The sequence below is a fragment of the Arctopsyche grandis genome, chromosome 12, assembly GCF_051622035.1.
Source record: "Arctopsyche grandis isolate Sample6627 chromosome 12, ASM5162203v2, whole genome shotgun sequence".
NCBI classification, from domain to species: Eukaryota; Metazoa; Arthropoda; class Insecta; order Trichoptera; family Hydropsychidae; genus Arctopsyche; species Arctopsyche grandis.
The window spans coordinates 29,269,723-29,294,543 of NC_135366.1; the positions used below are offsets into that span (position 1 = coordinate 29,269,723).

At 32.2% G+C, this 24,821-nt stretch overlaps 1 protein-coding gene across 2 annotated transcripts in view; it reads left to right on the forward strand.

Annotated features, from left to right (window-relative positions):
- The window catches only part of kek2 (leucine-rich repeat, immunoglobulin-like domain-containing kekkon 2 protein), a 253,432-nt gene that overhangs the window by 202,723 nt on the left and 25,888 nt on the right, over positions 1 to 24,821 (forward strand). The window lies entirely within an intron of this gene.

Here is a 24,821-nt window from a genome sequence, read left to right on the forward strand (position 1 = left end):
TTAACATATGCTATTTCTAAATCGGGGAATTGCTCCATGAAATTATCAAAAAAAGGACAATACTTTTACGATGGAAGTTTGTTGCTTTGTTCATAAATTGATCAATGTATAGTTTTATTTAAAAAAAAACCACTTTTTACATTTTACGTTATATTTATTTATAACCATATACATATATAAAGTGTAATTAAATAAGTTTTGATTGATTTTCTGTATAAAATGACTAAGTATTGATTGGTTAAAGTTTTGAACAGGGTTGAATTTTAATTAGATCCAATGTTGATCACATTATAAACTATTGATGATGTAAGACCTCCGTTAACGATTCGATCACATGAAATATATAAAATTAAATGTTGATCATAACAAGTGTTAAATACGCTGTGAATTGAAAAGTTGATTTTGCAACAAAATAGCATTGATCACAATAAAAGTTGGTTAGATAATGTTTTGATTACAAAAAATTGAGCTTTAGTACCATAAGTACTATTTTTAAATTTGATAATGAGATCAATTTTTTTATTTTAATTTCTATGAACATACATAAATCAATGTCTTTACAGGTTTATCCAAAAGAAACTGTGGTCATATAATACATAAATAATACACATTTTATATAAAATATATTAAAACACATTTCATTTCATTAAACACATATTCACACGCTCCCCAAAATACTACTTGGTTAACTAACCAAGATTTCTTTATTATTATTAAAATGTGACATTTATATTATTGGTATTAGAAATATTCTGAAAAGCTACAGATTTAATTATGGAAGGGTGAATTTAAATAAGATACGTAGAACGGTTTCACTTTAATTTTGGTTCACTATTTAACTTTGTTTTATTGCTGATGTGATGACTGTCACTCTCGGAGTGGATGGCAATGACTGACTGTTACTCTTGGAGTCAATGGTAATATTATACTGAATACGTTAAAAAAGCGCGAATTTTTTAAATGATTTCTTATCGATGTTTTGACCAAAATCTGGCATTTTTATGTTATCTGAATTATCCTGTTACATGAGTTTTTATATTTTTGTTATTGTTATATTTGCAAAGTGAATTTGATATTGTGGGAACTAGAGTGATAAGCGAGGCACATAACGATACATATTTATTTTATTTATTTATTGAAAATTCAACAGAAAATTGATGTAGAAATGCATATAAATAAAGATTAAGTGTAATAAAATAGTATCTGAGCTCAATTATTTATTTTTTTACAAATAACATAAAATGGTACATAGAAACAAACAATTGAAAAATAAAAAAAAAGAATAAAAACTAATACATGACTAAATAGAATATACATTTATTAGTTACAGACTGACAAACTAACAAACTGACCAATAGATTCCATGACAGAATCACTAATAACCATACTAAAACACCTGTGAAGAGTTAAATTATATTTACATACATATGTACATATGTATATAAATACATTTTTATTATGATTTATTGCACCTGTATGGAATAAAGCCTGCAACACTAACCTTTTCAACCTCCAAATAATACAAAATAAATCCCTAAAAATAATTTATAATACACCCATTTCTACTGCATGCCATAAATAATATTCCGTTCGTCACAGATATTACTAACAAACTAACTAGTAGATTATATGACAGAATTATAAATATCCATACTAACACACTTGTGAAGAGTCTCGGTGGTTACAACAAAATGTTTATACCCTTCAGGTATAAACACAGATTACCTAAACATAATCTGCTTTAGATCGTCGACTTTAGAGAGTATTGAATTAATATTATGTATTAGATGTATTATGAGAATTTATAAGAATTGTAAATAAGTTTTTGAGCTATTTTTCTTATTTTGCCGTAGATTAGCATTAGAATAATATAATACTATGATTACTAACAAAATTAAATTAAAATTGTAAAATAGAAAATGATCAGTAGCTATTGAAATATATATAAGATGTATTGTGATCATAATTTAGTAATAATAAAAAGAATTTAAAAATCAAAAAAAAAAAAATGTATATTCAATAATTATAATATTGAGTGCATTTGCAGAATTTTTTATTTAAATCAAATAATGATTTTCAAATTAAACACTGCCCAAATCAACTACACGGTGACTCAATACTTTTATTATTTTTATTTTTTATTAAAAAAAGCAAAAAGGAAAAAAGTAGATTGGATTTTTGGTATTCCAGTCGGGTAGGTGTTCGAATTTCCCGCGAGAATTGAGCTGGAATGATGAGGCTGGAGAGGTGGCACGTCGGGCAGAGCACATAAATTAGGGGTCCGGTGCCGGGCAGAGGCACGCTTGGTAACCTCTGTCAGTCGGAATGATTAATTGGTCGCGGCCACGTGCCACTCAATCAAAACCCCTGAAAATTGAGCTGTCGAATGCCGGACAGGCTGGCCGATGTGACTGAAGACCGCGTGACATGCAAACATGCGTGCTCTCACTCTCTTTGCTCTACTAATTATACCACCAATACAAATCAACTGTCTAAAAGTCAATGCTTAACTACTTACATACATATATAACGTACATTTGGAATTGCTTATTTCATGAAATTGCTGAGATCAAAAAATGCTCAGTTAATCAACAATTCAAAACCGCTGCTCTTTTCATGAAATTATCAAAATAATTGCCGATTTCATTAAATTACTGAAGAACATTATTCTTTTCAATAAACAGTGCCGAAAATCTATAAATCAATAATAAATTGACTGTATTGAATAGTATTGTTGTGTAGGGGTGGGTGGAGGATCCAAGTAAAAGGCCAACAGTCGTCTCACAGCATTTATTGATAATTAAGGAGATACACGCACTGGCAGTGTTCAGTCCAGAATGACATGATATCGCTTAAGTATCGCCTTATGAGGAATAGATCTCTCAGGACATCTTCGACGTCTAATTTGTTTACCTATTGTTATGGTCACGTACGGATATGTCTTCCCACGACATTCGCTCCCACGGTACAGGTCAATTCTGAGAAAGGACCAATACCAGCCAACTCGGTCGCCATTGTTAAGCCTACATGCACTTAGCCTGTCGCTAATCCTTGAAACCACTTATACTGGTCACACGGTCTTTCAGGACGCTACCCGGCCTAATCCGATCGCAATTACTCGGCGGCTCTTTTTAGTGTACGTAACAGTATTAATATAACCCTAGTGTTGTACAAAATGAAATATCATCGCATGTGTATATGTACTAAGGCATATTAAGTTATTAACCCTCCCTCACAGAAGTGGGATATGCAAGTGCGCCAATTTTTACGTTTTTCGTAATAACTCGTTTTCAAAGCTATACACCCTATATTTCTTGTATTCCGTGAGTGAACTACAAGAAATTTATTTAAATAGATTTTGTATGGTTTAGAAAAGGGGTACATTGTAAAAAATTACATTTATCCATTTCTACGTTCCAAAGTATGATTTAAAGGCGGTAGCGATTAGTCATGTTTTTGACTGTTCGCTTGTATATTCTTGTTGATCGATAAATCAATGCGAGAGAAAGAGATTTTTCGGAAGTTATTGTTTTCGTCGCTTTTGGTGCATGGCTATTGAGTCATGCAGTCGCCTGTTGGCCTTACCTATGTGCGTTTGCATGTTGATGCTTGTCATTATTTTTTAATACAAAAATAATCAAAAACATTCTATAGGACTAAAAAAATTTTATGTTGATGTATAAATGATTAATAACATATACATTGAACCCATTTGTATTTAAAAAAAGCTGTATTTTGATTAAAAAATACTAGGGTCTTACTCGACCCCGGTCTGGGACATTCGTTCTATTTCGACGCTCCGTCCTTCAAAGGTTAAATAAAAAAAAAATAAAAGTAATGTGTTGGTCCTGTGTCCGATCCGCACGTGGTTGAATTTTTTTCAAAAACCTTTTAAATATATTTTAATTTAATTGTTTAATATGAAAAAAATATCGTAAAAACTACCTACATATGTATTGTTATGTACCTCACTTACCAATGTTTATAGTTACCACAATAATCAAATGCACTTTCTCACATTCATATACGTGAGTAACAAGTCCATTAAAATTCCTGTAAAGAGATAGTCAGATAAGATAGGAGTGCCGGACTTTGCCCAACCCAGGAATGCCGGAATTTGCTCAACCCAAAAGTTAAAAATCATTTATATAGATCACAATTCGAACACATAAGTGAGTCATCACCATCGACTCCGCAAGTGACAATCACTCATCACCATCGAGACTCCGAGAGTAGTAGTCATCACCATCGAGACTCCGAGAGTGGTAGTCATTAACATCGACCCCGCAAGTGACGGTCAGCACAGCAGCAGAAAAAAGTGAACCAAAGTTAATTAGTGAAACAGTTATTATACTTATTTCATTTTAAATTCATCATAACCAAGTAATTTAAAAAATATATAAACTGCGTTTTGGAAAATGACAGTATATATACATATATAAACAATATAAAACACCAATAGAAATATTAATTAATTAAATAAATTTTTAATAGATGGCGGTAGTTCTTAGCTGAGAGACTAAGTTTGTCTATGAAAATATCTAGAGGAAACATTGGTAGCACACAGTATGTATAGAAAGAAGTATAAAATAAATGAATAAAAATGAATAGTTGTTTGTTTTTATCCATTATATATATTTTATAATACATAATTTTAGATATAAATGAACTGTAAAATCTTATTTATGAAAACAATCTGCTCATTTTAATTACTTTTGTATTTATTTTTGCCTTTGCTTTGTACTCTCAACATTTTGATAAAATATTACTTACTATTATTATGTTCATTTTTGAAATTTATATTTATTTATACACGAATAAACTTATTTTCATTTCACATTTTAATTAAATTTTGAAATTAATTTATTTTTTTATTTTTCACACTGAAAATTTAATTTTAATTAAGTAACTTGAAACTAGTTTGTTATTTATAAAGTTATAATACATAAACTATGTACTTTCAAAAAAAAGAATAGCGAACTAATTTACTCTCAACTTAAGAATTAATGGAATTGAATCGATAGTGAAACTTGCTCGGCAATTATTTTGATATAACGCTTTTTTGACGAGTTTATATTGGATTTAAGCCGAGAGCAGACGTTAATAAATGGAGCATAGGTCCTTTTAAATCCGAGCCATAGAATTTAATCTCGCACTTTTAATCCCTATTATTTCGAGATATTTATGACTCAGCATGAAGCTTTCGAACTTTCGCTTGATTAAAAGTTCTCCGTCAACGGCTGCACTTGAAGGACTCGCCTTATCGGGGGATTAATTATCTCCAGTATATTTAATTACTCCAGAATAATAAGGTTGTCAACCACTGCTCCAGCTCAAATATTGTTTACTTAAAAAATACATACAAATAATATGTATGTACTATATTATATCTAAGCCATTTGAACGGTTAGATTTAATTTTTAAGCTGAAAATTGTGTGACGGTTCTATTAAATCAACGTTTCATTATAAATTTTCGGTCCCTTTTCATGTATTTTTCGCCATGATGTAAACAACATTTAAACGGTGTATTAAGCGATACATCGCTCCACGTTTTGCTCTTTTTTATAGAAGACGAGCTATTAATTAGTGGGATATCCCGTGCGGAATTATCAAGTGTCCAATTAGTTCAAACGTTTTTGGGAATAAAAAATCGTACCGTTTATCTCTTCCAGTCTTCATTAAAGTTAACGTGCGCCATTTTCTACGAAAATAATTGAAGGTATTTTTTTTTAATTTCAAATTCACCCCCACTTTCCTTCTATTCCAACGAACGGACGGACCTGAAATTAATAACCCCGGGAAAAATGAACGAAAAAAATAGCACAAATGGAACAGAAGAATATTCAATTGAGTCTTCAGATTGCGCCGCCATGTAATAGCTTAATAAGTAATTAAAGTGAACGAAAACATTTCTAAATTGAGATTTTCCTCTCCGTTTTTCCGAATTGTTATACGAGCATTCTCAATTATTGTTATTACTGATGTTGAAATTATCGCTTCAACTTGAAATTTTTGAGCTAATTTTTTCGAAATTTCTATTGATAATCATCTCTAACCCTAGCATATTTTTAAGCTGTATCTAATATTTGAATTTGTATAATTGTGTATTTTTTAATGTTATTTGAGGCATTTTAATGTGATTTGTGTTCGAAAGATAATCGGATCATTGGTCTGTGAAGCGAGCCAAGTTCATTGCATATGCAGCTCGAGTTTCTACACCAAAAGTGCATTTTCGCTTGGCACATTCGAGCTCCATTAAGCCCCAATGTTGTGACCTATACAGCATGTTACGACTTTGAACACTGTAGAAAATATTTTTTGTACAGTGTTCAACTTTATATTATATATTACCCGCTTAAGTATCAACAAGAAAAACACTAGTTAAATATAATATGAAATTTTCAAAACAAAATTAGGTTATTTTAATAATAAGCCTGAAGGAAAGGCAAATTAGAATTAATTTCAGAGAGAGTTTTCCTTGAAATATTGTACACGATATTACATGTGTTTTTAATTAGAACAATTTAACACCAGTATATATTCATATAAAGCAAACTTCGCTACGTTTGCTTCATATGATCTTGTTGAAATGTTATATAATACCTAATTATAAAAAGCTGACTTTGAATGTTTCCAGGAATACATTTTCATTCATCCTCACATTAATTTATAATACATTTTCATCTCAGTCTCTCGATTCCTAGAATAGATTTTTCTCTCCGGTGGTTATTTAAGAACCTTTCCGAATACACGTGTCTCGTAATCGTGTAGAAATTATGTTTATTAAAGAAGATTAACTATTTCGCCACGTTTCGGAAAATTTGGACAAATTTTCCCGACGTTTCGGAGAGAAAAGTTGCGGTCTCTGCGGTGTACAGACTTTTTACGCCTCGGCGACTTTTCACTGACCGAGAACGAAGTAAATTTCAATTAAATCTAACATTGTTTACAAAACACATTTTTTATGACTGTTATAATAAAATAAAAGTAAATACACACATAACACACGAGACTACTCCAAAAAACATAAAAAAAAAAATGGAGATTTTCTTTTATATGTCTCCAAAGCTTTCCTATTCAAATTCATCATCATGACACTGTATAAATTTTACGAATGAAAAATACTATATGTATGTTTGCGAATATTTTAAAGCATTGCGCAAATATACGAACGGAAAAGGTTGATGTTTAACGATCCTCGAATTTATTGGGCTTTATCGACGAGCAAATACCATAAAACATTCTAAATGGGGAAAAACTGGGGGAGTTTTTCACTTTTTTTTGTGTTTATCTTATCCAAACGCACCGGTGCTGATAATTTTTCTTTAATTGCTCTTTCGCGCGCTTTATATTTTTATGTCGCTTTTGCAAAATTCCCGAGGTGAAACAAAGGAAAATTTCGCAAACTCATTTGTCACTGCCTTAAAGCTCAGTGTTGTGATAATACGGGCTAACAAATCTCTATGAAATATTACTAAACTCCGCGGAAAAACTGCGTCTTCCGACATAAATTATACACACGTATGTATGTAAGATACACGCATATGTAAATAAGCGTTTTCTTGGATGGTGGGAAGAACTTTAATTCAAATCTGTAAACTGAAACTTGTTCTCGCACATAAGAATAGTTAGGGGCGAAAGTCAACTTTAACAATTCAAATCCAAAAGAAAAACAATTTGTGCTTTTTCAGTTTTGCATTTTCCGAACACTTCAGAGGAAATATTGAATAATTCAGAAGAAGACCCAGACTTTGCATATTCATGAAGAACAATTGATTGAATTATGCAAGTCGATTCGAACGGAATGCAATAGGAAAAGCTTTCGCTAAAAAGGTTAAAAGGTACACAAGTTGTTTAAATTCGACTTCCACTTGACTCTCGTATTTTAAAACTCGAGGCTTCGCTGTTTGATTTCAAATTGAATTGAAACATTAATTATGCAATATATTTTTCGAATTATTATAATTGTGATTTTTTGTTTGAGTAACTATGATAAAAACTGTCATCATCTAATCATATGCATATCTCTTATTCAGTAATAAGAGATATATTTTAATATAAATATATTATTCCCAATAACAATTTTGGTTAGGATTATCTATTATACCAAAATGATTATTTCATTTTCAAAGCACCAAATATGGTATACTACATATCTCACAAAATTTAGACTCTCAAGGGTTTTTTCCTAATTTTCATCCCTTTGAGTAATGTCAGACGTTATTATGCCGTTGTGTCTGATTTTGGATGACCTGGGAATCAATTCCCTTGTGAAATTGGGATTGAATGCATTTGGATGGACAAACGTCATTTTTAAATCAAAAATTCTACTTTACCTAGTCGAAAACAAAAGATCTTTTGTAAAAGATGACGTATGTGAAAATTTGAACCCAAAAATTTTAAAGCTCAATTCAAAGAAATGGAGATTTCAGTATGATAACAATAACGATATAAGAAATATTCAGAGCAGTATAGCTCAATAACAGACATGTTTCCGGATTCAAGCACTTGGTTGACTTCGATTGAAAAGAATTTATTTGGTATTTCTGTAGTACTTCCTTATTATACTTGTTTATTTTTTAATCCAAGTCGATCGTTTCAAATCAGTTTGCAAATATTTTAACGACATTTTTTCACCATCGTAATGGTGGATGATACGTTTACTTTTATTGATGACCAAAATGAGCAATATGGCAAAGTATGAAACCGATCGGATAAGAGGAAAAAATTTTTTTGAATTGTAATCGTAAGTGAAACATAAGCTTATTGTAAACATAACTTCTTATTGAGTACTTATCTCGCAGATAAAACTCTGTGAAGAGATATACTTTCAGCCGTGAAATGTCAGATCTGACATATTTGGTCAAAATCAATATATATCGTGTATTACATTACATGAAGCTAGACGCCAAATTTGAAATTTATATATACATATGAGAGTTAAAACTATACATATTTAAATATTAGAGATAACGAGAACCTATAGAGCAAATTTTATAAAATATAGAGTGAATTATAGGCTTTTAAACAATTAAAATCTGAAATGGCCATATCAAGGCGAAAAGGTTGAAGATAGATTATGGTAGCTTGCCGTCACCGTCATAGACGTCACCGTACCCGAGATTCTGGATATTTGATACGCATTGTATACGATATTTTATCTCCAACGTAATGGCAGACGATACATTAACGTATATTGATGACCAAAATGAGCATTATGGCAAAGTATGAAAACGATCGGATAAGAGATAAGAGATATAAAAAATGACCACTAACACGAAAACCATATGAACTTAATAAGAGGTAGTTATAAAAAAGAGTTTGAAAAAAAAAAGAAAAATTATTTGAAAAAGAAAAAAATCTGACATAAATACGGATATTTTGGTGACACGAGTTCAACTCTTGGCTGGGCCATCGAATAAAATTAAATATTTACATTTTTTTTTCTTCATTTAATTTTTCTTTTTTTAAATAATGTGTGTGCGGGTCACGAGTTCCAAGAATCCTGGAGCTGATCCAGAGTGTGACAAGTCCCGGAAATCGAAAAAGTACGGGTATTCAGCAACGTTGTCAATGCACGTCACTATCAAGGAAAATTCGTCGAAAGCTCGAACGGTTTCGAATTCGTTTCTTAAGGTGAGTGTATCGATTGGAGCCATGTCTAGAGGTGGAATCTAGGAAGTTTGGGCCAAGTTGCCAATCCGGCCAAAGTGGTCAAAGTAATTCGCCAATGTGCGGTGTCGAACTCGACCACCACTTGGGTATGTAATTGAAGTGGCGGTTTCGAGATGTTGGCCTCTAGAAAGCCTCCTCGAAAGCCTTTAGGCGCATTTGCATCGTCAAACTTGGTAATATCTATATACATATTATACACACAAGAGATACGAACTCTAACTTTGAGAATTTTGATTCTGAACCCACGTTGTGTTCAAAATATGCGAGCTATTTTGAATAAGCACATTTTTTTTTAAATATAACGGCTCATATGTATATAGGACTTCATAGATACTAAATTCGATAAAATACTCTGACTGTATGTAGACGTTTTTTGTAAGAGATCGGATCCCGGGATCTAAGGTTTCTCATACAATACGCCAAGTATCAAGGGTGTTTGTCAATTTTAGTATTGACGAATCGTATTTTGGAACGGGTACAAAGGGTTAGTCAACTAGTATTAAATACAAAATTGTCGAATTCAAAATTTTTACATGTATAATATGTCACGTTTTAAAGGTTGTTTGTATTTTGGAACTGTTGTTAAGGATGATGACACAATCAATATATCTTTATTTTATTTTTATTTGTAAGTTTTAAGTTCTGAATATAATTTTAATTAAAATTAAAATAAATATACATTTTTAAATTTAATATACTTATATTAAATTTAAAAATGTACACTTTAATTATTACTAATACATATATTCGAAGAACAGTTTAATATTGGAACAATTAACAATTGAGAGATGCGTAGAACTGTTTTATAATATACTGCACTAGATAACTATGTATGTATATTGAATTGGAGGTTATTTTATACTGATGGGGTCTGATATTCTGACTGACTGGCGTACTTTGGAACGGTTTCTATACTGAATCAGATGATGTTTAAATTTATAGTGATTAAACATTGTCTTTATGGTTTTTATGGTTTTATATTTAAATGTATTTATTTGAAATTTTAGTGGCACAAAATACGTAACAGTATTTACATTTTGAAATCTTACACATACTAATTTTGTTGTGAACACCTTTTAAATACAACAAAATTCCATTTAAAAAGGTTCGAGAAAAGATATTCATAACCCAAAGTAAAGAACTTCTCATAGGATCTGTCTTAGTATATTTTAACAGACCTTTTTATTGAATTTTTTTCCCATGAATGTTCACCTTAAGTATTGTTAAGTATGAGACGATCTTTAAGTTTATTTTAAGATTTAGAGGCCGAGTACAAAAGAGACATTTTCTCGACACACGGCACACCTGAAAGTCGTCGGTATTAATTTCGCAGAGTGGGGTGGGGGGGTGGCAGGGGGTGTGTAAGCGACTTTACGATTGTTCCAAACAAGTAGGCGTAAGTTTTCAACGTAACAAGTCTGAGGCTCGACGTGGCCTACTTTCAGTCCACAATGGTCTGGACTAAACCGGGCACAATGCGCGGACAGACAACAAATGGATGACATTAGTCCACGTCTTGTTGTGCCTTCTACACAAACCTGCCCTCCCCCCAACCTCGAACAGAAAACGTCTCATTTTGTATGGCCTGATTATTTCATCCCCACTCACCCACCACCTCCCACAGCATTAAATTAAACTGTGGGTCGGGGAAACTTCGGTCGCAGCTGTACCGGATTCCGCTCCTAATATTGCAGTCTAATCTGCATCGAATTCAATTTTCTCCCCATACAGGAATCGCTGACTAGAAACGTACACGTATTGGATCACTTTGTGTGTGGAAATTAATTTACAGCAGTTGGCAAATATTTAATGTAACTACTGCACTTTTGTTACATACCTCCTTTGCATTTCACATGGTTTTCGTGTTAGTGGTAATTTTTATATATCTTATCCGATCGTTTTCATACTTTGCCATATTGCTCATTTCGAGCATCAATATACGTTAATGTATCGTCTGCCATTACGTTGGAGATAAAATATCGTATACAATGCGTATCAAATATCCAGAATCTCGGGTACGGTGACGTCTATGACGGTGACGGCAAGCTACCATAATCTATCTTCAACCTTTTCGCCTTGATATGGCCATATCAGATTTTAATTGTTTAAACGCCTATAATTCACTCTATATTTTATAAAATTTGATCTACATAGTATAGGTTCTCGTTATCTCTAATATTTAAATATTTATAATTTTAACTCTCATATGTATATATATATAAATTTCAAATTTGGCGTCTAGCTTCATGTAATGTAATACACGATATATATTGATTTTTGGCCAAATATGTCAGATCTGACATTTCACGGCTAAAAAGTATATCTCTTCACGGAGTTTTATCTGTGAGATAAGTATTCAATAGGAAGTTATGTTGTATCTAATTGTTAATATGATTTACAATAAGCTTACATACATTTAGTTTTTTACAATAAGCATACATCACATACAATTATTTTCAGTTATCAGCTGATTTATTAAATCGACAAGCTGATTGTACATTTTACACACATATTAAGAGGACTGGACACCAGCGCCTTGTCCATACAAACGTATTACACTTCTCTATTTTAATATGCTATGGATATCCACCATAGGCATGTTTTCTATTTTATTTTTTTGATTAGCTATTTTTTATAGGAGCTAGGAGCCGCCAAACATCTATAAAATCGCCTCTTTTTTACACCCACGAAAAGAGTCCAGCGTGCTTATTTTACGGTTGATTTTTAAAAAAGTACGAGCACACAAACATAGAAAATATCTTTTTCATACTGATGATGAAATTTTTTTTAAATTGGTCCAGTTTCGGAGGAGAAAACTAGAGAATACGAAACCTTGATTTTTTCGATTCAAAATAGGTATTATCTGGTCTTAGCGCAACTGTCGCAGTATATATATATATATATATATATATATATATATATATATATATATATATATATATATATATATATTTATATAAATATATATATATATATATATATATATATATATATATATATATATATATATATATATATATATATATATATTTATATATATATATATATATATATATATATATATATATATATATATATAAATATATATATATATATATATATATATAATTATTATTATTATTATTATTTATTATTTATTATTATTAGACTTATTTATTATTATTTATTTATTATAATTATTATTATTATTATTTATTATTATTATTATTTATTATCAGTAATATTTATATATTTACTTATGTATTTATTTATTTATTTTTTGTTAACTATTTTTCAATACTTTTTTTTTTTTTTTTTATTATCTATATATTATTTATATGGGCGTTGGGGATTGCACTATTCTCCTCATCGTCTGGAATAAAAAACTATTATTATTATTATTATTATTATTATTATATATATATATATATATATATATATATATATATATATATATATATATATATATATATATATATACATATATATATATATATATATATATATATATATATATATATATATATATATATATATATATATATATATATATATATATATATATATATATATATATAAAATTAAATCTAAAAACTTAACCATCCACTCACTTATTTTACTAATTGCATCCTAGTATAATTTAAGTTTAAAAATAATCAGCAGATCGGTCGTAAAGCGTATTTATATCAGTGAATTCGTAAAATTTTGTCATATTAGTTTTTTTTTGTGTCTAAAATCTGTGCAAAGTCAATACGGCCGGGGTATATTCGTAATATCTCCCTACCTGAATACAAAAAAATAAGGTCCTTTCCCGTCAGTCAATAGTTTGTCCCACAGAAGCAATAAATCTTCCACATAATTGCTTCCAGCAAAATTTTTAACGAACTTTATTTAATAACAAGCAGAAACAGTGTTTCCCAACTGTCTATCAGTTCTTTTTGATATTTAAATTATATCAAAGTAATTCGTGTAATTTTATATTCTTTACTAAATTTATTATTAAAATATTAAATTGCAAACCGCACTCACACATATATAAATCCGTTGTCTCCAAAGAGGCGTCTCACGATAAAGATCTGTAAAAAAGTAGTATAACAATTGCTAATCTATTATTATCATAACTAACTACTTTCACTTACAAAGTAACCCTGTTAAATGGCATGTAATAACCCATAAGTGATCCAAGTGATACCTAGGATGACTATCTGTCAAAGCTGACCACAGAGAAGAGTCTATGGCGGTAAGAACTCACTCCTTGAATGGAAATCTCTCTCAAGTACCGCCTTTTTCTCAACACATCTTGGATAAATGCGAGAAAAATAATATCCAAACCTCCAACAAGGTAAGAGTGACGATGGATGATAGCTTAGCTAATAGAAACCTGTATTTAGCCACGTACAATGTAAGAACGTTATCGAGTGAAGGAAGTGTGCTTGCATTAGAGAATGAATTAGAAAGTATCAAATGGGATTTAGTAGGACTTAGCGAAGTAAGACGAAAACAGGAAAACCAAATAATCCTAAAAAGTGGTAACTGTCTCTACTGGAGAGGGCTACCAAATGGTAGAATAGGAGGAGTAGGGTTTCTTATCAATAAGAGAATAGAAAGAAATATTATAGAAATAAACGACATATCGGAACGTATATGCTATGTAGTATTAAGAATCTCGAGCAGGTACACTTGTCAAATCTTCCAAGTGTACGCCCCCACATCTAGCCACCCAGACGAGGAAATAGAAGACTTCTACGAAAAACTACAGGGCGCATACGATAATAGCCGCCACCACTTTAAAATAATAATGGGCGACTTTAACGCAAAAATAGGACAAAAGGCAAACACAGAAAGAGCAGTAGGCAATTTTGGTACCGGCCAAAGAAACGACAGAGGCGATCGCCTCATAGAATTCGCAGAACACAACAGGCTCTTTATCACAAATTCATTTTTCAGGAAAAACACCAACAATAAGTGGACTTGGGAGAGTCCTAAAGGAGACAGAAACGAAATCGATTTCATCCTAACAAATGCCCTGCACTCCGTTAAAGATGTTAGTGTTTTAAGTAAAGTAGATATAGGTAGCGATCACAGATTAGTCCGTGCCAGGATGGCCATTAATATAAATTGCGAACGTAGGAAATTAATAAAAGGATGCAGTAACTCTCCAGATTTCGCTCAACTAAGGTCTACGAAAAAGGAATTCGAACTCGAACTTGGAAATCGATACGGGAAATTAAACCCAGAAGCAGACATCGAGGAATTGAACACTGTAATTAGTTCGGTTCTAGCCTCAACAGGTAAGAATTTAGTTGGACTCAGGAAACAGATTAAGCTAAGTAAAATTTCAGAGGAAACCAAAAATCTAATTAAACATAAAAGGAAGTTAGATAGGGATAATAATAAGCAAGAATACAATCTAGTAAATAAGGAAATTAAGAAGAGAATAGTCAGGGATGTCAGGGATTTTAACAGCAAGCTAATAGAAAATACCATTAAGAATAACCGTAGTCTGAAAAAGTGCAAACAAGATCTTTTCTTAGGCAAAAACCAAATGATCGCAATCAGATCAGAGAGCGGAGTAATAATTAGGAATAGAGAAGAGATCATAGACAGAGTTTATACGTTCTATGCAAAACTTTACGAGAACAACAACGGTCAATTTCCCGCTCCGGAATCGACACACGGCCAAAGGGTTCCTGCAGTATTGCCTAGCGAAGTAGAGGCCGCGCTAAAAACTGCAAAAAACGGTAAAACCCCAGGAGAAGATAATATTCCCATTGACTTACTAAAATGTGGCGGCCCCCCCCTAATTAATATCTTAGCTAGGCTTTTCAGCAAATGCATCCAGAACCAAGCTATACCAGAAGGATGGAATAACGCAACTATCATTTTAATATACAAAAAAGGAGACAAAAGCGATATCAAGAACTACCGACCCATTAGTTTACTTTCAGCGGTCTACAATCTCTTCACGAAGGTTATTACAGAAAGGCTGAAGAATATCCTCGACGAGAACCAACCTATAGAGCAGGCAGGGTTTAGGGCAAATTTCAGCACAATGGACCACCTCCAAGTAGTTGGCGAACTAATCGAGCGCGCCAACGAATATCAACGGCCATTGTGCCTAGGTTTCGTCGATTATGAGAAAACCTTCGATACAGTTAGTCATAATGCAGTACTTAACGCTCTACAAACACAGGGAGTGCCGGAACCCTATGTGGGACTGTTAGCTGCAATATATAAGAATGCCACAGCTTCGGTTAAAATTTTCTCAGGTACAGATAGATTTAGCATAGGAAAAGGAGTAAGACAAGGAGATACAATCTCGCCCAAGTTATTCAATGCGGTGCTTGAGGGAGTTTTCAGGAACTTGGATTGGGATACAGCCGGAGTAAGCATCAATGGTCGCTTTTTGAGTCACCTTCGGTTCGCAGACGATATAGTTTTAGTAGCTCGTGATTCAGCTGACCTACTTATCAGACTAACACAGCTGGACAGGGAGAGTAGAAAAGTAGGATTAAAAATTAACGTAGATAAGACTAAACTAATGTTCAATAGTTATTGCATGCCTGATAGCATCCCCTTAGATGATAAACCAGTAGAAGTAGTAAATAATTATTTATATTTAGGTCAAATAATTGACATGTCTGGTTGTTAAAATGAAGAGATAAAGAGACGTATGAAATTAGGATGGAGTGCATTTGGACGGATGAATGCTGTTTTTAAATCAAAAATGCCCCTCTGCCTGAAGAAAAGGATCTTTGATCAATGCGTTTTGCCAGTGATGACGTATGGATGTGAAACTTGGACACTGAACGCCAAGATGCTAAATAAAATCCAATGCACTCAAAGAAGTATGGAACGCTGTATGCTTGGCATAACGAGGAAAGACAGAAAGCGGAACACGTGGGTGAGAAATATGACAAGGGTAGTGGACATAGTGGATAGAGTGAAGAGACTGAAATGGCAATGGGCGGGTCACGTAGCTAGGAGGATGGACGAAAGGTGGACAAAAGAAGTGCTTGAATGGTACCCGAGAGAAGGCAAAAGAGTAAAAGGAAGACCGCAAGGAAGATGGGTGAACGAAATTAGGAAAATGTGCGGAATGAGATGGATGAGTGTTGCGCAAAACAGAGACGAGTGGAAGCGTGTTGGAGAGGCCTTCATCCAGCAGTGGATGGCGAATGGCTGTAAATGATGATGATGATGATGATGATATATATATATATATATATATATATATATATATATATATATATATATATATATATATATATATATATATATATATATATATATATATATATATATATATATATATATATATATATATATATATATATATATATATATATATATATATATATATATATATATATATATATATATATATATATTACACATAATATACACATTGGAGAAATGTATAAGTGGCAATGATAAATAATATTCCTTTCCTTTTTATTTACTTTCCTTTATTACGGCTTCAAGTGGTTGGTCACATCACTGAACTAGTAATGAGTTGATAACAGGTAATACAAAACTAAAGTTAACTGACCGTAGCCGTCTATTTATAATTAAATAAATATAATACATTTAAGTGGGGAGTGGCCATAATAATATGAAGATTGTCCACACATCATCTACGAGTTAACATCAGAAATCGTTATTTCTGATGTTAATGTACTCATAGAATATATTGCAGCGTTAAAAGACAATCTCGTCAGTTCTTTGATTTGGTCTGACCATCTCTTGGGAGACTTTGGTTTCGTCTTACCTTCCCTCCAGCGTTCCAGTGACTACCGGTCTCTCCAGACTCCACGTTCTTCCTGGCGAAATGGCGAAAGTAGGAAATAACCCTTTTCCTACATGTTGTAGATGATCTCTCTGAAATTGCCAACTCTTTGAGGATAGAAATGTTCCGTCTCCAACACCACATTTCGAATGCATCTAGCACGTCCATTTCTCTCTTTTTACTAGTTCAGGATTCAAGTCTTGACTCTATACAATGCAATGGGGAATACCAGATATCGCACCAGACAGATTTAAGTTCTTCTCAGAGCGGTTCTTCCATAACTTTATCACAATGACCATCGCCGTTTTCCACATTCCTACTCTTCTGCGGAATTCAAATTGGTGTCCTCCTTCCCTTGAGATCTATTCACCTATGTAGGTAGGTAGATATATTCGTCGACGTCCTCATAGTCTTTTAGAACATTGGACTTTATGAGAGACACAAATCTGTCAGCGAATAAGATTTTTGTTTTGTTTTTATTTATCTCTAGACCCAGGTGTCTACTCTATCTCTATTTTACAAAGTAGTTCAGACATTACATCCTCATTGCTGGCCATTATCAACGTGTTGTCCGCAAATCTTATATTTAAAATCTTTCGGCTGTCTATTTTTATTCCACCTTCTTATCCATTGAGTACTCTTCTTATTATATGATCCCCATATCTATATATATAAAAACCCTTGTTTGTCTTTTTGTCTGTCTGTCACGTAAGCGTTCCTACATTAACCTTTGAAGGACTGATCGTCGGGATCAAACGACTGTACCGAACTGGGATCGAGTAAGACCCCATTGTTTTTTAATCAAAATACAGCTTTAATCAATATAAATGGGCTCAATATATATATGTATTATTAATCATTTTATACATCAACATAAAAAGTTTTAGTCCTATGGCATGTTTTTGACTATTTTTGTATAAAAAAAAATGACAAGCATCAACATGCAAACGCACATAGGTAAGGCCAACAGGTGACTGCATGAATCAATAGCCACGCGCCAAAAGCGACGAAAACAATAGCTTACAAAAATATAGCTGTCTCTTTCTCTCGTATTGATTCATCGATCAACAAGAATATGCAAGCGAACAGTCAAACACATGACTTATCGCTACCGCCTTTAAATCATACTTTGGAACGTAGAAATGTATAAATGCATTTTTACGATGTACCCTTTTAATAAATCATACAAAATCTATTAAAATAAATTTCTTGTAGTTTATTCTAGGAATACAAGAAATATAGGGTGTAAACATACCTTTGAAAACCACATAGTTATTACGAAAAACGTAAAAATTGGGGCACTTGCATACCCTACTTCGGTGAGGGAGGCTTAAGTAAATCCAGCTTGCTCTTTTGGAATAGCGATGTCAATTGTTGGTTATATCAAAAAAAAAAATGAATGACGATAATTATATGATACATTGTTGAATTCTTATATAAAGATGAATTTTTGTCTGTTTTTTCACTGTACAAATCTACATTTCTTCAATTCAGAATAATGGAATATTGTACATTACACTACTAGATAGTACTTTAACTAAGACTGAAGTTGAATGTGTTGCTTTCGTTATCCAACTTTCACTGGTTCGAGCAACGGCAGGAAATTCAGATGGTGACAGATTAGCGATAAATCCTCCCCTTACAGAAATATCTACTTGTGTGTAAAGTGATCGCCCTATTTAGACGAATCGACCTTTGAATCGAGACACCGTTCTTCGTGAACCTCCTATATAAATAAGTGAACCGACGTAAAAAGAGTTCGGTGGCAAAAAAAAAATTTAGAGCTCCATCGGCTAAGAAGAGCTCTGTCGTCGTTTCCGCCTACTTTGCACCGAACTTGAGCGAAACTTTATACATTTGAATAAACTCCCATGGCTGTGCACTTTCAATGAAGTCGTTGCAGTTTCCATTCAGACGTGCAGACGTACGGTTGCATCGGAGTGCATACAGATGTATGCAGATATTTGTAGTTAGAGCTGCATGCACTATGTATGCATGTATGCATTTCACGCTGTGGATTATTCGCATTGAGATGCGGTTCATTTGAATGGTTCGAATGGGTACTTGGAAACCGAACACCCTTAACACTACTTAAAAGTATGGCGTTTGTTTTTATTTTTAGTTTCATTCTGTACATATATACAATATTCTTGTGATCATTCTGCAATATAAAAACAATTCATAAATACATTTGTCATTTTTTTTTTATTAACTAAGAGATTTCGAATTGACAGCTTTATAGATCAAACAGTTGATTTAGTTATATGTGTGTGAATTTTCCGATATTTTTCAGAGTAAATTTTCACCAGCAACCCCATCACTGTCGAGGCGTTAGGCTGACGTTGTCAACGAACTCATCAGCCACAGGTGCTAAGCCCACTAGGTGGTCTAAATCTCTCTCCCTCGCTCCACATGCATCTGTATACATCCGTCTCTATCTCTGAGCTACCGGTTGTGTAATTAATTAATGCAACCTGACTCACCGTACGAAAGCTACTACTGTGGTTCGCACCAACAATGCCTGTCAACGGGCTTTTCGATGTGTCGTGTTTACACCCCACCACTCTATCGATTTCTTCTGATTCTGACAATTTTCATCTATACAGAATTTTTGAACGCTGAAACAAAAGGTGGAAAGCTGGATTTTTCGTTGTATTCGGTCGTTGAAATGAGTGTGACTCGCGCATGGTTAAAATGATTGTTTTCAATTTGTGTGATGTTATGTTGAGACTTTTATTTGTGTTACATTTGTTTTGTATAGTTCTGTGATTTGTTTGAACAATGCAACGGGAATTGAAACAAAATTCGGATGTGACCAACCCACGACTTTATCTATGTATTTGAGGAATATAAGAATTATAACTATCAGTATTATACACATTAAATATCAAGAAAATAAAAATAATTTAATAGGTCAAAATAAAATATTGAAATATTGTTTAAAATAAAATATTCCTTCCGGTTTACTTATTCTGACCAAAACCTTATCAGCTCTAAGTTAGTACATAAAAAATACAAATATAAATTTTTAGCTTGATACGTTCAGGGGTGTGGACAGAATAGTAGCCACAACATTTTTGACCATTCTAAGAGGAAAAAATCCCACTTCCGGTTTATTAAATTTGGTGATTTTTTTTTTATTTTCATCAAATTGATACAGGAGTTATACTTAGCAAACACGTTAAAGGTGTCGAAACAACGAAGAAAACGGAACAAGACTGCCACTTCTGGTTGATGGATGCTTACCAAATTTTATAGATAATTTTGTATTAGGCTTAAACTTCTAGATATGAAATTTCAGTTCAATAAAACAAAAAGCTTTTGAGAAAAACATAAAAAAAAACCTCTAACCTCTGGAATAACACTACTTTCGGTTCAGGTAAAAATATTAGATTATAAAAAATTATAACTTCTAATACATGTAAAAAAATTTCAGTCCGACTCAGTTAGTTGTTTATTTTATTTTTATTTTATTTATTTATTTATATATATTTTAGCTATCAAGCTAATTTGGGAGATAATTGAATTCAAAAACTTAAAATAAAGGAGGTACGTAAAAAGAGAACACCTATTAGGAGAGGTACCGTTTCCAGTCAACTTAAACATTTGAAAAATTTACATCCTGTCGATCAGAATTTCAGTAACCTATACTAAGTTTCAGTTTGATATAACTAACGGTGTTCAAAAAATCCCCAAAATACACACTCATTTTTTCTAGATCATGAAAACGTGACCTGACGGATCAAGAACATTTAACTACCTTTATCATTACTCGCTGCATCTTTTATTTCGATATCGGAAACCTCTCTTTAAGTAGGGATTCATTGATTTTTATTGATGGAGATATATGAACTAACTATGACTTGGTTTAAATTGGCAAAAATTAATAAAAGTACATTAAATTTAGTTTCACTCTTTTATATAATGTTTTTAGAAGCCTCAAATTATTCTATTCAAATAAATGCAATAAACTTTTTAAGTAAAATAAGTTTTGCAGCTTTCAATTTACTTTGAAAGGGGTCTGAAAACTAAAAAAGGTTAAAAACTGTTGTAATGAAATAAAATATTAGAAGTAATAGAAATTGTAATATATCAGCCAGCATCATATATAGCTCAGTGATAAATTATAATTCTATCAACTGAAAGGACGTGGGTTCAATCCCTGGCCCGATGGGTTCAATCCCTGGCCAGACTTTGGATATATGTATGTATGTACATACATATGTACATATATGACTCCAGGTCAATCGTTTCCTACCAGAGCTTTCCAATTTATTCCATTGTTAAAACGGTTCTCAACAAATTGGCAAGCTATCCTCATTGGTCACCATTATTTGAATGTAATTTCAAAATTTTAAATTATAATGTTATACATTTATATAAAGTACATATGTAAAATTTGGCTATACAATATGTTGTCTTGAGGCAATAATCATAATGGCAAATAGAAATTTAAAAATAAATAAATTTATAAATATATATATGTATATACATACATACATATATACATATGTATATATACATATATTGTTTCTTATCAGAGTTTGCTAATTTCATCTGATCATTGTTGAAACGGTTCCTCAAAATTGGCAAAAAATCATCTTTCCTGTTTTCACAAATCTTCTGTATTTATTGTGTCTATAATTTGTAAAAATTATGTTCAAAATCTAAATCCACAGATGTCTCAATGGATTAATTCTGTGATTAATCAATTAATTGTTATTTCGAGCTCTTCAGCTTCTGGAAATACAGTGATTCATGTAATAATAAAATTCTGCATTATTTATAATTAATTTTCTAGGAAGGCGCTTTGTCGTCTTCCTGTCAAGCCTTCCTGGTATATATCTATGTAGAAAAAAAGAAAAAAATATATATACATATACGTATGTATATGTGTATGTGTTTATATATGTACATTGAACTATTCTCCTTATCATCTGGATTAAAAAAGTTTTATTATTATTATTAATGCAAAATATTCATTTGAATATCATATGCAGATTCAATTTTCAGAATAAAAATTTCATCTCGAAAAGTCATATTTCTGTTTTTTGTCAATATGATCTTTTTTGTATGTTTCGTTTGATAGTTCAATTTTGCATACACGAAGTTTTCAACTCAATTTTCCCGTAAAATATTCCAATTTGTTCGTATCTATAAATAAAGTCGTGACCGACATATTGGCTGCTCTCACGACTCTTTTCCCCGAAGCGAAATAAACAGTATTTTCTATACGTAATTGCGAAAACTCATTGCAATATGTACAATATACAGTTCAATGGGCGAAATGGCTTGGAAAAATTTTTCATTTCCTTTAAAACTATAAATTAACAGGCAAAGGCGCACAAAGGTACACTTTACAACCCACCTAGTGAGGATTATTACAACCACCGTAAGCCGTTCCTTGAGCCGGATTTGTACCGAAACTGCCAGCTCTGCAGATCGAACAGAAAAGAAATTAAAGATGAGGAAAAATACGGACGAAGATAGAAAAGAGAGGAAGCAAACCTTCCCTAATCCCACCAACTTCAAAGAAACGTCTCTTATTTTTTTTATTTCCTTGTTCATAGCGTTTGATTTAGTGACACCGGAAAATTCATCAGTCCGTCGACTTAATTGAAATAAAATACATTTTTTTAATAATATTATTAAATTTTATCTTGAACTAAATCAGAAGCCACAACTACCACTTGTGCATTATGCTTTGTGAGATACATAGATAAATTATATTCTATTTATTTATTTATACAGGTAAAAACCCATTTAAGTAAATTACATAATAAAAACATATAATGAAATCTTGTAATAAAAGAAAATCAGAGAAGATAGTAAATATTAAAGAACCACAATATTCTGAATGGATCCTATAAACCGACCAAAAGTAACACTAAATATGTCAATGTCTGTATGATCAGCTAAATGGTTAAAAAAACCCTATGGCTGTGCATATAATTACATATGTAGGTGTATTTAATAGAATATTAGTTTTCGCTATAATTGGCAAAAACAGAACAAGTTTGCGTATTCTAAAATATATTTTTAAAATATTTAATAGAAGCTTTATAACATTCAATAAATATTTAAGAAAACCTCCAAAATCTGATCCTTTTCTATGTGTATTTAAGCTGTTCATAATGAATCATTCAATTATTAAAATTGTATTTTATCGATAACGCGTTGATGTAAAATAGATACAACCAGCAGTTAGCATATTATGCTTTCGAGCAGACTTTTCACGGTTCGATTCCCACTAGTAGCTGCTAGCCAGACCTTGGTTTGTGACTCCAGATCGATTGTTTCCTATTAGAATTTGCCAATTTTCATTGAAATGGTTCCTGTAAATTGACTTTCCCTCCCCATTTCTCTCGCGAAATCCTAAGTTATTGTGTTACATCTCAGAATTTACTGGGTTTCTCTGCATAGATGTCTCTGTGGATGTTTATTGTACAAATTCGTATTGTTGTATAAAAATGTATATTGATCGTATAGTTCAGCGTCTTGAGATTCGCCAATTTCTATAATAAAATGTTGAAAAAATGTCTCCATAGACGTCACTGTTGATGATATTTGTATGAATTCGCATTGTATAAAATGCTTATATTGATTGTATTATTGTATTCTATCTGTATTGGTATACTTGTCACTTTGAAGACATCTGTAAAGGCGAGTGGACAGGTTCATTGAAATAAAAATATGGAGTAATTATCGCGGATATGTTTTTCGCCGTCAAATTTTGCACATCTGAAGTTTGACGTGCAACGTTTTGTTTATCAAACTGGAAATTCAATTAAACGAATACCCCGTGCGCGAAAAACAATATTGAATTTCGACCGAAAGCACGTTGATTATTCGCGCATTATTGATTTATAAACGTCTATAAATTTCCTCTCGGGAATTGCGAATTTCGTTTTCGGACCACTCTCTCGCTCGGTAATTAGGTAATAATTGATGTGGCCAACCGGAAAAGAGCTTTCAAGAAAATAATAATGGCAAAGTATTGTATTTCAATTAGTGAAATTTGAATTTGCTAGCAAATTTGCGGCGCTCGTTGCGCAACACCGTTGCTTTGGAAAATCTCGTTTGGGATATTTACACAGTTGCGAATTACATGTGCGAATTAGACAAAGGACTCTGTGTAGCAGTGTTGTATTAATACAAGAAAATATATTAGTGTTTTATTGGTGTGTGGAGGTCAAAGTTGAATAGGGGACGTGGTCGTGTTTAGTTGTAGTTGTCTGTCCGCCGGGACGCATTTAGCCAACGTGTACGACTCCCTTTTGGCAAATTTTAAAAGAACTTTTAACAAAGCCATCGCTGTTGGAGTTCGATAATGTGCTGCGAAATGGCTTCAATTAAAACTGGCGATTGTACAAAAAT